The 11,294-nt window shown below is 39.4% G+C and overlaps 1 protein-coding gene across 3 annotated transcripts in view; it reads left to right on the top strand.

Moving 5' to 3' along the window:
- Positions 1 to 4,400: 4,400 nt before the first annotated feature.
- SNTG1 (syntrophin gamma 1) overlaps positions 4,401 to 11,294 on the top strand; it is a 505,846-nt gene continuing 498,952 nt past the window's right edge. For 2 of the 3 annotated variants that reach the window (XM_075826258.1, XM_075826259.1), the window contains exon 1: positions 4,402 to 4,884. The gene's annotated coding sequence lies outside the window, so the exon portion shown is untranslated. Of the gene's footprint in view, positions 4,885 to 11,294 lie in introns of all 3 variants that reach the window. The other variant, XM_075826260.1, reaches the window with a different exon arrangement.

Below are 11,294 nucleotides of genomic sequence, written 5' to 3'. Positions count from 1 at the left end.
GAAGTAGAGTTATAAAAGACATATTAACGAGAATGATTGGATGGGACAGTAGTCATGGCAAAACAGTCTAAATATAATTTTATATTGAAACGTCAAATGGTTCTTGCCAATGGACATCCTGTTTACTAGCCAAATGGCTTACTGTAATATTAATATGATAGCCAATTAGCTCGCTAATATGCTCACTGAATATTTAATTCTTTTGTTTTTCTTAATCAAATTACTCAGGCTCATCTCTGTTGATGTACGACTGCTACCACTATCAGAAGTGTAGTTAGGAAGAGGAAATGCAAAGTTTCTTGTGGGTTCATATAATATTTAAAGAGGCTCTGTCACCAGATTTTGCAACCCCTATCTGCTATTGCAGCAGATAGGCACTGCAATGTAGATTACAGTAACGTTTTTATTTTTAAAAAACGAGCATTTTTGGCCAAGTTATGACCATTTTTGTAGTTATGCAAATGAGGCTTGCAAAAGTCCAAGTGGGTGTGTTTAAAAGTAAAAGTCCAAGTGGGCGTGTATTATGTGCGTACATCGGGCGTTTTTAATACTTTTACTAGCTGGGCGCTCTGAAGAGAAGTATCATCCTCTTCTCTTCAGAACGCCCAGCTTCTGACAGTGCAGATCTGTGACGTCACTCACAGGTCCTGCATCGTGACGGCCACATCGGCACCAGAGGCTACAGTTGATTCTGCAGCAGCATCAGCGTTTGCAGGTAAGATCGACTTACCTGCAAACGCTGATGCTGCTGCAGAATCAACTGTAGCCTCTGGTGCCGATGTGGCCGTCACGATGCAGGACCTGTGAGTGACGTCACAGATCTGCACTGTCAGAAGCTGGGCGTTCTGAAGAGAAGAGGATGATACTTCTCTTCAGAGCGCCCAGCTAGTAAAAGTATTAAAAACGCCCCGATGTACGCACATAATACACGCCCACTTGGACTTTTACTTTTAAACACACCCACTTGGACTTTTGCAAGCCTCATTTGCATAACTACAAAAATGGTCATAACTTGGCCAAAAATGCTCGTTTTTTTAAAATAAAAACGTTACTGTAATCTACATTGCAGCGCCTATCTGCTGCAATAGCAGATAGGGGTTGCAAAATCTGGTGACAGAGCCTCTTTAAGTATGTATAAAACTCCATAAGAACTATTATAAGGTCGCTTCATTTGTATGTGGACAATATGTTGATCTGTAGACTGATTCTAGATTTTCTTCTTCCTGCCATCCCACTCGACATTCTACGTCACTCCCAGTCTCCTACAACTCTCATGGATGTCCCATTGCCTTATGCTCTCCAGGCATGTGCGGTGCTGCGATGAAGCCGGGAAGAGTATTGCGTATCGCTGCCTCTGAAAAAACATACAGGGGCATAATTGGAAACATTGTCAGGTCTGGTATCACAGTATATCCTACTATATCCTACATAAATGCAGCACCAGAACCAAGTTCAGTACATAAATACAGCAACAGAACCAAGCTCAGTACATATATACAACACCAGAACCAAGCTTAGTACATAAATACAGCAACAGAACCAAGCTCAGTACATAAATACAACACCAGAACAAAGCTCAGTTCATATATACAGCACCAGAACAAATGTCAGTACATAAATACAGCACCAGAACAAAGCTAAGTACATATATACACCAGAAACAAGCTCAGGACATGAATGCAGTATCAGAACCAAACTCATAACATAAATACAACACCTGTGACTCACAGATGATGTCTTCTCTGATTGGAGTCATTCTCTTTTCTTTTTAATTTGGTCCAGACCTTCATGACTACAATTCCCGGCCACTACCCATCTATGTGGGGCTTGCTGCTCAGATGTCTTGGACTATTTTTTTTTTTTTAACACATCCGCACCTACCTATATACTAACACAAAACCCTCATAGTGCCACATACTGCACCCCTGAATATAATAATATAACATATTTTCCTTAACCCCTTAATGACCGGGCCATTTTGCACGTTAATGACCAAGGATTATTTTTTGTTCTTTCACGGTCGCATTCCAAGAGTCGTAACTTTTTTTTTTATTCCGTCGACATAGCCGTATAAGGGCTTGTTTTTTTCGGGACGAGTTGTATTTTGTAATTGTACCATTTTTAGATGCTTACAATATATTGATTAACTTTTATTAACTTTATTTTAGGAGAGAATTGAAAATAAGCAGCTATTCCAGCATTAATTTTCACATTATAAATTTACGGCGTTTACTATGCAGCGTAAATAACATGTTAACTTTATTCTATGGGTCGGCACGATTACGGGGATATCAAATATGTGTAGGTTTTATATGTTTTCCTATGTTTGCACAATAAAAACCCTTTTAGAAAAAAATTACTTTATTTTGCATCGCCACATTCCAAGAGCCGTCATTTTTTTATTTTTCAGTCGATGTGGCCGTATGTGGGCTTGATTTTTTGCGGGCCAATGTGTAGTTTTCATTAGTACTATGTTGGGGTACATAGGACTTATAGATTAACTTTTATTTTATTTTTTATGGGGGGAATGGGAGAAAAGAGAGAATTTAGCCGTTGTTTTTTGCGGTTTTTTTTGGACGCCGTTCATCCGGCGGTTTAATTAATGTGTTCATTTTATTGGTCAAGTTGTTACGATCGCGGGGATACCATATATGTGTATGTGTTCTTTGTTTTGACACTGTAATTTTATTTTATTTTTTTCCACAAACTTTATTTAACTGATTGACATTTTTTTTTAAGTCCCACCAGGGGACTTCACTATGCGATATGCCGATCGCATATATAATGCTTTGGTATACTTAGTATACCAAAGCATTATTGCCTGTCAGTGTAAAACTGACAGGCAACCTGTTAGGTCATGCCTCCGGCATTGCCTAACAGGCAGTTGCTGAAGACAGACCTGAAGGTCTTTGTTAGACCCCCGGCTGTCATGGAAACCCGACGGCGACCCGCGATTTGTTTGCGGGGGCGCCGATGGGGTGACAGAGGGAGCTCCTTCCCTCTGTCAAACACATTAGATGCCGCTGTCACTATTGACAGCGGCATTTAATGGGTTAAACTGCCGGAATCGGAGCGCGCTTCGATTCCAGCAGTTGCAGCAGGAGCCAGGCTGTGTATAACAGCCGTGCTCCTGCCGCTGATCACGTGGGTCCTGCGCGAACTAGCAGCTGCTGAGGACGGATATATCCGTCCTTCGGCGTTAAGGAGTTAATATGCCATTTATTTATGTCAAAAAGTGCTTACTTATGACATGCTAAACGTACACCATGGTTTTATTTAAATAACACTTTCTGATATACTTTGTTTCAACTCCTCACTATGAGGGCGGATTTACACGAACGTGCTATACGTCTGTGCAGCCTGCGTGGTTTTCACACGGGTCGCACGGACCTATGCAAGTCTATGGGGCAGTGCAGACTGTCCATGAGTTTTGCGCAGCGTGAGTCTGCTGCGTAAAACTCGCGACATGTTCTATATTTCGGCGTTTTTCACATATCACGCACCCATTGATGTCAATGGGTGCGTGAAAATCACGCGCGCCACACGGAAGCACTTCCGTGGGTCACGCGTTATTCGTGCAACAGCAGTAAAAGAATGAATGTAAACAGAAAAGCACCACGTGCTTTTCTGTTTACAGACATCCAAACGGAGTGTCATAATGATGGCGGCTGCGCAAAAAGCACGCAGCCGCGCATCCATATGAACATGACATACAGAGCTGTCACGCACCTGCCACGTGCGCAAAACGCAGCATTTTTTGAGCGCCGAAAACGCACACGTTCGTGTAAATCCGCCCTTATCAAGATGTCTGTTTGTTGTCAGTGAATGAGAACATCCTTGTTTGTACTTTCATAGTTTATAACTTAGGCTTCGTTCACTTCTGCGTCGGAGTTCCGTCAGACCTTTCCGTCATTGAGACCCATGAACGGAAACCGAACGGAAACCATAGCTTTCCGTTTGCATTACCATTGACTTTAATGGTAACGCTTCCATTTCTAATGGCTTCCGTTTGTCTCCGTTCCGCAAGGTTTCCGTTTTTGGCGGACTCAATAGCGTCGAGACACACAGGACCCGCCGACACTGAACCCGTCAGGTCCGTGGGACTGACGGATTCAGGACAAAACGAAAGACACAGCTGCTCTGTGTAGAGAATTCAGAGCAGCTGTATCTAAAAAAGCAAAACAAATTTTTAATAAAAAGTATTTACAAAGTTACACAAAACATACAGATACACCTTTTCATTAAAAAAAAAAATGTTTGCCTTTCAAAGGTTTGCATAGCCTTTCAGAACATGATCCCACTGCATGTTTATGGGTCCACTGCTCACTAAGTAGAACATTACTTGCATTAGAGAACATTATACAGATCATATCATAGAACACAACCCTCAGTTCCTTGTAATAGTCCTTAAACTTGCTGTGTGCAGATGCAGGATTTCTTGTCACACCATGTCACGATTTGTCACAAGGGGAGTGTCTGTCTGTAGATGGAGAGCAGAGGCAGAGAGGAGAACTGCAGCTGTGTGGAGAGGAGCTGAGCTGGTGCTGATGCTGCTGCTGCTGCTGCTGTGATGCTGCTCCACAATACAGTACAGGCAGATGGCAATAGGAGGGCTGCAGTTCCTATCTCCTCGCTGGGGCTTTCAATGACCAGTGTCTATTCTCTGCTGAATTGAGCAGCAACTTCCAAGAAACAATCTCTCATCACAAGGAGCAGGGCAGTGTGACTGAGAATGGATTTCCAGGGTAACCCAGTCAGCAGGAAGAATCCCACAGCATAACCGGGATGAGGCTGAACACGTTTTGGAATTAGATCCATCTATAGGAGTGGATGCTTTCACCTGTTCTCCAGGATTGCTACATTATCTCTGCATGCAACTGGCTGGTAAGTGCAAGTGATTATAGTCATTTTCAGCTGGGTTGTTGGGGGTTCATTAGATTGTATTTTCCTACATGCAAATAGGAAATCCTGCAGGTTTATGACAGTAAATATAGCTTTGTTTTACAATGTGATATTTAGAAAACATGATATAGGATGTAGGCAGCACTGAACAATGTGTGTCATAGACTCCTCCAAAAATAGTTACTGTGTTCTCTATACACTCATCAACATTCATCCAACGTATTACACAGGATAATATGGAATATACATTGAGTACGTTCAGGTATGGATAACATGCACTAAACACTTTTGTACACCTGTGCATTGCATGTAAGCTCCTATAACGCTGGACTAAAGCTTCATATAAAGTTCTTTCTTCTAAATATCATTTCTAAAAAGCACCTGCAAAAGAAAGCTAAGAACAGTTTCATATACTATATATGTGCTATGTGTTTATGCAGTGTTCAGCATGTTCTCGCTGCTAATAATACTCCATATAATAATTCCTGGTCCTTGATAAATGTTCAGTTGAAAAAAATGGAGCTATAGCATGTAAAGCAGTTATCCAGATTTATAGTGCACCAGTGACATTATACTAAGAGCTTGATCAATTCCAATCATTTCTGTGTAGGAGGTGTGAGAAGGGCTGGTGGCTCCTATGGGTTTTATAAACTTGGAATGTGATTTCTCTTACAGTATGTGACTGTATTACAGCACACAATAAATGAAGGAGTATATATAAATATATATATATATACATATATATATATATATATATATATATATATATATATATATATATATATATATATATAGATGTCTATGTATATATATTCTCAATCTGTCTATCGTCTCACTATCTGTTTATTTGTAACACATCTATCTATCTATCTATCTATCTATCTATCTATCTATCTATCTATCTATCTATCTATCTATCTATCTATCTATCTATCTATCTATCTATCTATCTCATATCTATCTATCTCATATTTATCTATCTCATATCTATCTCTCTCTCTCTCTCTCTCTCTCTCTCTCTCTCTCTCTCTATCTATCTATATCTTTCTTGGAAGTTATTCAAATACAGCAGAGATATGTATGCCAGGATATCAATTGCTGGGGTGTAAAACCCTGGTCTTTGGAGAAGTATTTGAACAAAATCTGCTTTTCGCTTTTTCATGGGTTATGGTCAGTTTCAATATCAGTACTTTCTAGACTGTAAAACTATTTTCTTGATAAGCTAATAGAAAATAGATAATTAAATGTTACATTTGGAATTTCAGTTGAACCAGTGACACAAGAGAAGGCTCTGAAACAAATCATGAGAATATATGAATGGTTGGTCTGTTAGCTGAGAATTTCCTTGAGGCGCATAGACCCTAATGAAAATGTTTGCACTGTGGAACCTGCTCCTATTCTACTGAGGGTCAGAAGGTGAAATAAGAGGAAGTAAATCTGTTACAAACGGAATTGGGGTCTGGAACTAGTCACATAAAAAAGAGGAGATCAGAATCCAACACTGTCTGCATAATGCTGTGTCTAGTGAAATATTTAATATGGTTAGTCATATCTTTGAGCCATCTATCTTGACACATTTTGTTCTCTTAGCCATATTATTCTTATATTAAAGTCATTTCTATGCAATTACAGAATAATTTAATAGACAGCCATAGACATTTAATTTTCCTGCATACAATAATCCATAGGGACTATTGGTATGCCATGTGGCCTATTTCACATATAAAAACAATGGCTGTGTTAATTGTGCCCTAAATGCATTGAGAAGAAGTTCTGCTTGTATAAGTAATTTTCATGTCTTCTATGCAGTCACCACATCTGGTGTTATTTAAAATAAATAGATTTTTAGGTCTTTCTAATGGAAAATATTGTTCTATTTAATCTCATTTTACACATGTAAAGTCATAGGAAAACAGAATCCAGGCTGTGCTATTAATCATTTTAATGAATTATATTGAATTTCTCTGTCCTGGCACATTACGGGGACTAACAGTGCTAATGAGCTACCGTATAGGGTGAATAAATATCATTGTGTGTTTTTGACACAGCGACCGTTGTCTATAGCAAGTCGGTGTAAAATGTGTATAATATGAATGTGTTTGTTTGAACATACACTGACAAAAGTGTGGAAGTCATTTTTCCATGTGTCATAGGAATCACTCTGTAGTTTAGTTGTTAATTAGTGTGCCCGGGCATGCACGCAGTGTCTCCTACATCAATCTCACCTCCACAGAGCTCGTGCTCTATGTACTCCACAAATTATGGTATTGAAAAACATTCCTGCATGTGGACGACTCAGATTGTAATGACATCACGTTCCCTCAGGTAAAGAAATAGATTGATTGGTAACCGAGGGATGATTTTTCAAACACTGTCTTCAGTGGAAATGGAGAAATAATAATAACAGTGAGATTAACAAGTAACAAAACTACAAAGCATAGCCACTTTATTACATCTCCAAAACTCATAATAGGTCTGACAAGCCTAACAAAAAGAATACATTTCTGTTAGCAATTTTGGTGTCACAGATGAAAAAAAATTGTGTAAAGACACAGATGAAATGAAACAATTCTGATGACTATACTTATCAGCAAAACTAAAAATCCACTGGCCAGCCCTTCTTAAAGTGTCTACAGCTGTAAGAAGTGAAAAGGTTTTATTGATGATTTAGTAAATCTTCATCAAATTAATCCCATACAACGTTTTCTTCACTTCCTGGCAATTAATTCATGTGCGGTTGTCAGAAATACAGTATAGAAGGAAAAGTCCAAAAATATGCGTTCCTATATGTTCCCTTCCTACATTGTAATGACTTATGTTATTGCATCATTTCTTTATTGTAGCACCAAGTGGCTGTTATTTCCGTGACTTTCCAGGCGAGGAAATGTGTTAGCGTAGGGACACACAGGTGGCTGAGATACGGCCGTGATGTGGCCAAACAATGGACCGCCATGCAGATTTACCAAATATCTGCATGGTTTTTAAATGAATTGTTAATTTTCACCCATTTTTGCAGGTAAAACCGCATGGCTGCCCGATGTTTGGCCGTATCATAGCTGCACTTCGGCTGCCCTGTGACCGATACATGTGTGTCCCTACCCTAAGTCATATGCTAATTACACACGTGTCAGTTGGCAGGTTCACATAACTAAGATCCACGGGTTGGAAAAAAAATGAAAATGGCAAAAATAGTTAATTAGAATAATATTTAATACACATCTGGTAAACCTAACATTAACCAAATGTACCCTCATCTTCCGGTCAAAACAGAAATAGAACAAATGTGTAGGGTCCTGGCAAGTAAGTCTGGGTAAGTATTCTGGAACGCCCTCTGCAGTTGGAGAAGTTCTATTTCAACTCTAACTGGAACTTTTTTTGTAGGGTTACAAGGTAGAACCATATTAAGTTAGAAAAAGCTGTCACTGCATAGAAGATGATTTATGACACACCATTAAATGTATGATCTAACATAGCATCATATTGGCCAGTGCTTTTCAAACAATGCATCAAAGTGGTTTTATTAATGATTTTGGTTCTCAGAATAATAACAATTGATAGAGCCCTACGTATCATTAGGCACATAAGGCAAGAGTGAAGCAAAGTCATATCCATAGTGAGTAACATAAAGGAGCGGCAATATTTTACACTGTCTAGACATCTTACACTGTGTGATGTAATTTCGTTCAAAAACATGTGACTGTTATGATGTGGGCGATAATTGAAGATTTATGCTATGCCCAAGAGCATTTATGTACACCTGATAGTAGGACCTGATCGTAGGCAGAAGGCCTTCACCAAGACGACAGTGGTCTTCTCAACACACTACAGGCCAAAAAAAACAAGGAAAAAATCTGCTGTATAGAAATTGTAGTAAAAAGATATTATCATCTCTATGTATAATGTCTACAACAGCTATAAAAACAAAGTGTAATAATAACTAGTATTAGGAGGAGGTGGGATGAGATGCTAAGGCTTGAGTACCTAGTCATCAGTACGGTTACCGCCCTTCAGTTTAAGGCCCTGTGCACATCACATTAAGACGTCCACTTTACGCCCTACATTAGTTAAAGATCTATTTCAAGCGATCCCCCAAAGACTGCATAAACTAGAGCACTCCTATTTCTGGGAATATTTATATATATATATATATATATATATATATATATATATATATATATATATATATATGTATATATGGTCACCCTGTCCCTACACAATCCTACGGATGGGAGCACTCTCATTTCTGGGCATATTTACGGTTTATCTCTGTTCACCCTGAGATTCCTGGTTTATGGATATATTGCTGGGCAGTGCAGTAAGTAAGAGTGGATGTAACTTTGCATAGCAACACAAGGGTTTGGGTTTTTTATGGTGTTTTGAGCATAGATTCTTATTTTCGTAGTTTATTGTCTCAGTTTTTACACTTTGTCCTCTTTTCAATAATATTTTATTGGGCAGGAGTGTTAATACAAACTTATTATTCATGTCTTAGATTTATATTCGTACAGATTAAATGTCAACATTTCATGTGGGTGTTTCAAGAGAGAAGCATAAACTGGTTCAAAGGTACAAGTTTAAACCTACTTTAAAAAAATATTTCATCATTGCTCCAGTTTAAAAGCCGGGCAACATGTATGTGCATGGTCATATTTGTTGTAATCACAGCTATTTCTTTGCTGTTAAAGTCCAGATTTGGAGTGGGTGTTTGAATGTGAAAGCTTATCGTCTCCTCTGACAGTTATGATTATTCTGTGTGTCCCATTTGATATTTTAAGATTTATCTACATTTTTAGAGTAAAATATGCATTATGCTATTCCAACTGTTAGGCCTTGTTCACACAGATTATTTTGCAGGCACAAAAATCTGCCTCAAAATTCCTTCAGGAATTGTGAGGCAGATCTTGACCTGCCTGCACTTTCTTGCCATGGTCTTTGCTGCATTTTTCGGCCACGGCCATTGAGCGCAACTGGAATAAAACGCCACAAAAAACGCTTTTTCAGCTCACCACTGTTTTCAATGGGCGGTCAGAGACGGAGCCGTGGGTAGAAAGAGCATGCCGATCTTTTTACCCCGAGCGGCTAAAACCGCGTAAAAAAAACGCCTTTGCCTCCGGTTTCGGGTGTTTTTTGGAGCTGATTCCAGCGTGGTTTTCACGTCAAAATTAGCACCCAAAAACTCTGTGTGAACAGGGCCTTAGGCTTTCTCCTTCTAACTGACCATAAAACTTTTAATCTCTCTAAGAATTTTTAAACGCTACAGACATTCCGTTAAAAAGAGCCAATTTTCAATACAGTTTTTGATGTCCTTTTATTCTAAGCCGAAGCCAGGATTGGATCTTATTGGAGCCATGATCGGCATGACAGATCCATTTTCAAATACTGATAGATCCCATGGACCTAGAATCGGGTCCCTCTGTTTTCCATTGGGGTTCCGCTGTTTTTAAAAGGAAGAACACTACTACAGACTACTTTAATCTCGCTGTAAAAAAAACAGAAACCCCCAACAAATAGAGAAAGCTGAACGGAGGCTAAAACTGTCCTTACACATTAGATAATTCGGTGGGATCGTCTACTATCTAATGTGTATGGGGGTCTCCCAACACAGAGATGTAGTGGGAAAGGAGGATCGGGCATATTGTATTTTAAGGGCACATTCAGACGTGGCGGAATTGCTGTTGAATTCCGCTGCGGACAGTCCGCAGTGAAATTCTGCAGCAGCCGTTTTTTACATTTGTTTCTATACATTTTTAGGAAAGTTAGTTCAGACGTTGCGGAAAATAACTGTGTGTAAATTAGACTGCGGTGCAGATTTTTCCCTCCACAGCATGCTCATTACATTGCGGAGAAGAAGTGGAATTTCACTGCGGATTTCAGCCTTTGTAATGCAAAAACTGAAATCTGTGGCAAGTCCGCTGTGATATCCGCAACGTATGAATTACCTGTCACATATGTAAATGTTGGTGCAGATTCGTTGCGTAATTGCCCCAAATCTGCACCAACATTTGCAGTGGAAAAATTCTGCCATGTCTGAACATGGCCTAACATGTCCAACCTTTTGTTCCTGCAGGAGATAAACCGTTGCCAGAGGTGTCTGTCAGTGGCGTATTCCATGCGTATGGCCAGTTTAATGCTGAAGGACCACATTATAAGTCAGGGGGACCGGACAGGATTAGTTGGGATCTGTTTGAACATGGATCCGTTATACTGGTCATGGCACCATTGCGAGTGTAAACAGAACCTCAGTCTTTATAGCATTCCACTACTGGCTGCAAATCAAAATGAAAAATGAAAAACTTTACCGAGCTGAGCTGTTTGATCCATGATGTTCTTTTTTTCCCATATTCCCTTTCCAAAAATGTTATTTTGCGCATTGATGGTTACAAGAGAGGGGT

The sequence above is a fragment of the Rhinoderma darwinii genome, chromosome 5, assembly GCF_050947455.1.
Source record: "Rhinoderma darwinii isolate aRhiDar2 chromosome 5, aRhiDar2.hap1, whole genome shotgun sequence".
In the NCBI taxonomy this organism is placed as follows: Eukaryota; Metazoa; Chordata; class Amphibia; order Anura; family Rhinodermatidae; genus Rhinoderma; species Rhinoderma darwinii.
This window is presented reverse-complemented; position numbering and strand designations above follow the sequence as displayed.